Raw genomic sequence first — 6,846 nt, forward strand, 5'->3', positions numbered from 1 at the left:
ACACCAGTAGAAATAAAGTTCCAAAAGTCCTCATAGATCCCATGTGTGCTAAAGAAGCTATTCACGGTCAAATGTGAAAATTTTCGTTTTTTTTTATTTTTCTCGAAAACGGTAGGTTTTATCGTACAATGGTTTTATTAAACATGCAGTTCAGACAAAAATTGTAGATCATATCATCCTTATACTTTTTCTTTAAGAATCGCCATTTCTAAGATATTGCCATTTGAATGAGTTACATTCTACACATTTCCACAACGCCGATGTTTTTTAACGTGGTTTCCCTGGTAGGCCTACTCCCCAATCTGTTATGACAGATTTTTATTGGAAAATACTGTCTTTACGACATGATCATTATTGATTTTGAAATTAATATATAGGTGATTTAATCTGTAGTTCTGATTCCTGTAAATATTTTAATCTTATTCGTACTCTTCAAATTGAGAGTGGTTGTAACATTTTATAGTAATTGCGCGGTCCCACCGGTATTTTGAGTTGTGTTTACAGGTAATAGGATGTCTGAACGCACTGAGAGATTGATTTCTCTCGTTCGAGAGTGCATCATTTCCTCTCGCGCCCTTGAGTTAATGCAAACGACCTCTTCTTCGTCGGAAGAATTGATAGACAATTTTTTTAATGTATTTCACAAAAAACACAGTTACAAAATTTAAGTAAAAAGAAATGATAGCAACAACCAACCACACTCGATAAACGACAAATATAAACTAAATCGTCAACTTTAGACCGGTTTCTGTGTGGCCACTATATAGAACTGTAAACGAAGCGTTCTGCGTTCTGCCCGAGTGGCCAGTCCTCGCTCTGCATAACCTGACCTTAACAGATTCACCTTCAGCCAAAGGTTTATTGCACAATTTTGACATTTTTTTATAATATTGATTGATAATACTCGTAGTAGTAATAGTAAACGCTAGCAATACACAAGTGTGTTTTCTCTGGAAAGGAACGTTCAATACTAGAAGCATTTCACCTAAGCCACTTGAAAAACTGCAGGTTATGAGCGTCTGCCACGCGGACAATAGAGTAAGCAGATTTTGATCAAGGACATGCGGTAGCAAAGACTGGATAAGGGACTGAGTATCTTTTGAGTGTATTTTCTCTGAATTTTATATTTTATAGGTACATATAAGAGACACAAATAGGCACTTTTACTTATTAGGTGCCTGACTGTGTACCTATATACGGTGCATTTGTTTGCACATCATGTAGAATGTAAATCCTTCAACCCTTCGCCGATATCTTAGGAATGGTGATTTTTAGGGGAAAAATATTTTTTTTAGATAATTTTATGATCTACAATTTTTGTCTAAGCTATACGTTTGATAACACTTACAGTTGTCGAGAAAAATCCAAAAAACCGAAAATTTTGATCTTTGACCTTGAATAACTTTTTTAGCAGGGCACACACATGGGATCTATGGAGACTTTTGGCACCTTATTTATACTGATGTATCCAAGGTCTCTACCAAAACTCAGCTCTGTCGGAGTTTTTGTTAATTGATCAGTATGTTTACGTCTATTTTGACCGGACTATTATGAAAGTTAATTACATAAGAAGGAGACTGCCCTTGTCCATCTTAATTATGATTTCCAAAATTTCATCCTGCCAGACGAAATAAACACAGCAATATATAATATATATAGAACGTTATATTACGTTAGAATTGGGAAAACGTGGAGAAGTACACAATTGGGATTTCTTTCCATTTTAAAATTTCATTTTCTACGATGTCATCATGCAATTAAATTAATTTTCAAAAGCTCGACTCAAAGTAACAGAACACAGTATTTCGTTAAAATGGAAATTCGATGAGTTGAACATTATCCTCGAGATACTATTCTCGGATTTGAATATGAAATTTTCGTCAGAACATTGTTGTTATGCAAATTTGGTAAATTGGTTTTGTTTTGTTTAAACCGATTGTTATTTATCACACGTCAAATGATTAACGTATGCAACAAAGTCGGTGGCATAAATTTATTGCAACAATAGGTCGTAATTGCGTTATGCCTATACCTATACACTTTCATGGGCCAACGTCATGTGATGAACGATCGCATTTTAGCCCTCATAAACTAAAAACTCCCTATCTTGATTTATCGGGTTTTACAATTTTTGTTAACCACGATTTATTGGATTTCTGCCATGAAAAACTTTTTACTGTTACAAATTTCACGGCGCGATTTTCCTCTCGTTCAAAATTAATACGGGAATCATTACGAATACGAAATGAGCGTGGCATGTTTTCCCGTCGATAAAAAAGAAACTTTTTTTTTAGTTTAAATGAATGTGAGAATGTGTCGTGTAGCAAATTTGTTATTCTGGAGAAAAATACAAAGGCAATGGTAAGATTACAAGTTCGTCAAGGTACGTTTTCCTCACGTTACGCTTGAACTTTATAACAGCTCGTCTTACCGACATAGCTAATCTTAACTCTGTATCCATCTTCCGTTAAAATTTACTGCGTTAAATTTTTAAAAGCACTAGAGAGATAGGTAGGTAGATGCATGAAGGTACAAAGTAGTAAGTTTAGTGGCATTTATTATATTGTCACTGTTTTCGGCCTATCGAGATAAATGTCAACAATCACATTAGCTTTACAGTGTTTGTAAATTTGTCATTGTCCACTAGGCAACTGATGGACTATAATACTCAGATTAAGGTTTTTTGTTTCCACCCTATTAAGGGATGGTTTTCAAATAAGCAAAGTTTTCAGGGAAAATCAATTTTTATTTTCTGCTAGTTACAAATACAGTGTTTAATCTGGGAGGTTATCAAAATCAAAATTTGTATTTATACTGCAAACACTGGAAGCCTTGTAACCGTTTAAGTAACAAAAACTAAAGCGAAAACAACAATAAACATGGTTACGTAACGCTAAATAACCCCCCCCCCCCCCCTCAGGTACGATGATGAAATTAATTAAGATAGCTAGAGAGCACCACAATTAATCGTTTACAATAAAAAATTGCAGAAGTCCTAAAGGGTGGGTTTTGTGAACTTGTGAGATACGCTACGTGGAAATTGGTATTATAAGAATTTGCGTGATCCAGTTGATTTTGGTGATTTTCAGTGCTAAGGATTCCAATTATAGTAGGGGAGCTAGCACGAAATCCACTGAACGAGAATGATCAAAATTTTAACCGATGGAGTTCCATTTTGACCTATCAGAGTATGCTAAAATCGATCGTCTGCCGCCTCAGGTCATACGACTTAAGGCGCTGCGGGTACTTCTTGCGGTACCAATTCTGAAAGGTTGTTTTTCGAAAAAATAAGTTATACACCAAATGAAAACGTTGATAATAGCTCTTAAAAAAATATTTAAAAAAATCGCGCGCATTTGATAACTCCGTAAAAAAACAATTCTTAGTCGGTTTTTCACGAACTTTCTATGGATATAACTACACCTTTTCCACTTTTATTCGAGAAACTATAAAGTTAATTTGAGAAAGTATCAATTGTATTTGAGAATAGTAAAATGTATTTGAGAAAATAACAAATGTAGTTCAGAATAGTGATTTGTATTTGAGAAGGCATCAAATGAATTTGAGAGTAGTAAATCACATAGTAAATTGTATTCAAGAAATGGTAAAATGTATTTGAGAAGATATCAATTGAAAATGAGAAAAACAAAATCACATGTACCTATAACATAGCCTGATGCTGCTGCTGCTGTTGCGGGACTACATACAGTAGCGGGATTATAAAAATTTGATTCTTAATATTACATTCTGAATTCTGAAATACAAATAACGACTTCTTAAAATTAAATGATACTTTCTCAAATACAATTGACTATTCTCAACTACATTTGTTGTTTTCTCAAATCCAACTGACTATTCTCATCTACTTTGATGTTTTCTCAAATACAAGTAACAATTCTCAAATATACAATTTACAACTTCTCGAATAAAAGTGGAAAAGGTGTAGGTTACGGTTAGACGAATGAAGCTGATTTTTTCTACAGACTGATGATAGGTACTACCATTGAATAATAAAATTATTCAATGGTACTACTAATGACAACGGTGTTTCGTTTTAAAATTAAAAAAGAAACACTCTCATAGTCATTGACTGTGCCCATCATTAGTCTGTAAAAACGATCAGCTTCATTTATCCAACGGTAACCTAGTTATATGCGTAGAAAGTTCGTGAAAAACCGACTAAGAATTGTTTTTTTACGGAGTTATCAAATGTGCGCGATTTTTTTCAATATTTTTTTAAGAGCTATTATCAACGTTTTCATTTGGTGTATAACTTATTTTCTCGAAAAACAACCTTTCAGAATTTGTACCGCAAGAAGTACCCGCAGCGCCTTAAGTCATATGACCTGAGGCGGCAGACGATCGATTTTAGCATACTCTGATAGGACAAAATGGAACTCCATCGGTTAAAATTTTGATCATTCTCGTTCAGTGGATTTCGTGCTAGCTCCCCTACTATTAGTTACAGTTCGTGTTCGAGCGTGAGCATGTTTTGATGATCCCCGATTTAAGGGAGAAATTTGAAACACGTGTAAAACGTATAATTAAAAAGATGCCAATCTAAGTACCTACGAACAACAACAAATTTAAACTTGCGTATATAAAAGTAAATCAGCATAATATTCGAACAGTGAATCAGGATAGGAGACGCAGCACAGTGCTTATCTTCAAGAGATCAGCAATGTGCATCGAGTTAGGCGGTAGGATATTTGAACCCTTCTTTCTGTTCGGTATTTATGTTCACATTTAAATAAATCAGTTTAAGCACTAACTGTCTGTATTCAGTTACCTTTGCGGATTGAGCACATGTTCTAGGAACTTTTCTGCTTAAAATGAACAAATCTATTGGTGGGTTTACGCAATCATTGTCATTAGTTTACTAATCTCAGGGTGGTTTCGTTGGTTAACAACGCGCAATATACCTTTGCTTCTTTTGGCTATTTTGTAATGATTTTTTATAGTGAAATTATGATAATGATTGTATAAACCCACCATTAAACATATTAACGTATGTCATGAAACACCCTGTATGTATAAATATCTCGAAATTTTAGAACTGTATTTATTGGCAACCAAGCATTCTGGAGCAGAGGGGCATATAATAATACAAAGTCCACTCTCCTAAGGAAATTGTTTTAAAATTTTCTGCAAAATTGAGCTAGCCGGCAGCATAACTTTCTGTTTATAAACCCAAGTAATATATTAAAATTAGTAGTAGAGGCAGACGTCTAAAACCTAGAAAAAAAGCGCCCAACGTGAGGCCCAATATCGATTCGACATTCCTAGTGTTTCTTCATACTTTTCCTTGTAATTTTTGTATCATTACTGACATTTTCCAATATGGCTATTGAAATTAATCGCTTGAAAGATACCGAACCGACATTTAGTACTTTGCTTTCTTGCCACCTCATTATGAAGTAGATTTGATGGGTGGGCGTATACACTATACAGGTACCAACGGAAAAACTGGACATCTATTTGCTATAATGTAAGAGTGGTTCTCACGATTGAAAAATCCTGATGAAGGAAAGCAGTTCGAATAATTCAGGCCATCGAAATTCGCACGTCACGATGTTTCAATGAAATGCCCTGAACCTCGCCAATACATTGCTATAAGTGTGGCACTACTGCCGTGGCCGTGAAATTGTGCCCTTTTTGATCGGCAAACGGATTCATAAGAAATCATTATCGTCGTGATTCTTCTTTGGCTCTTCAGGCGACTCTAATCTTTCACAACTTGTTGTTAAACCCAAACTAGGTCTTTTGAGCCAACATTTAAATAATGATGTAAGACATGCTGAAGTACAAAATTCAAGATCTTTGTGCTAAATTCTTCATTTAAGACTTGTTAGTCAAATTACTTCATGTACCGTACCGAATAACACTGAAACCCAGTCTAACGGTTACGTTATAGCTCCAATTATCGGATCGGACTACAGTTTTAAATTTGTTAGTTATACCTGATCTGGGTACTAACTTACTTCTTGGAATTTTTTGTAATAAAATGGGTCTAAACATAGATGATAACTGTCGGTATTTCATTAAAACTCCTCTTATTCCGAATGCTGCTATTGTGTCTTTCTTTAAAGGCTCTTTCAAATCGAAAATTTGAAGCCATGGGGTATTCTTTAGAATGAACTACTGTGGGAAAACACGAGATTCGTCTTATAGATGGAGCTGTACCGATCGAACAACGTTATTACCCTCCGAGCCCTATTAAACAAACAATTCTGAACACTGACATAGACAAGACGATCCAGGAGGGAGTCATCGAACCTTCCAACAGTGAATGGGCCTCATCAAAAACAAAACTCACATATTTTGCGTTAATTACCACAAATTAAATTCTAGGACTCAGAAAGATGCTCTTCCCTTATCATAATCTCGAGTATTTTAGAGCAGTTACGAGATGCACTAATCTTGACAACCTTACGCTGCACTTACCGTGTCTGGTCGAGGACTTTTCCAATTCAGACGAATGCCTTTGGGGTTAACTTGCGCACCTGGTGCCTTCAAGAGGATTTTTGATAATGTTTCCTCGCTCGGAATTAAACTACTTGGGTATGTGCCTATGGGTTACACCCAGACCCAGGCAAAATTAAAACGTTTGTGGACGCTTTTTTGGAACCTGTATAGTTTAGTTGGTATAGAAGGTTCATTGTTTCACCTTTAACTAGACTTCTTAAAGAAGATATTATATAGTCTGGCAGATTTCAGTAAAAATTGCGCATTAGATGAAGAAAACATGAAACTCAGGTATTGATTAGGGTATAGTCCTGATGATTTTAAGATCGGGAGGCCTACAAAAAGTTATCAAAAAACAAAATGGCGGCCGTTCAAAGATTA

This window comes from Photinus pyralis, unplaced genomic scaffold (assembly GCF_008802855.1).
Source record: "Photinus pyralis isolate 1611_PpyrPB1 unplaced genomic scaffold, Ppyr1.3 Ppyr1.4_LG2, whole genome shotgun sequence".
Taxonomy (NCBI): domain Eukaryota; kingdom Metazoa; phylum Arthropoda; class Insecta; order Coleoptera; family Lampyridae; genus Photinus; species Photinus pyralis.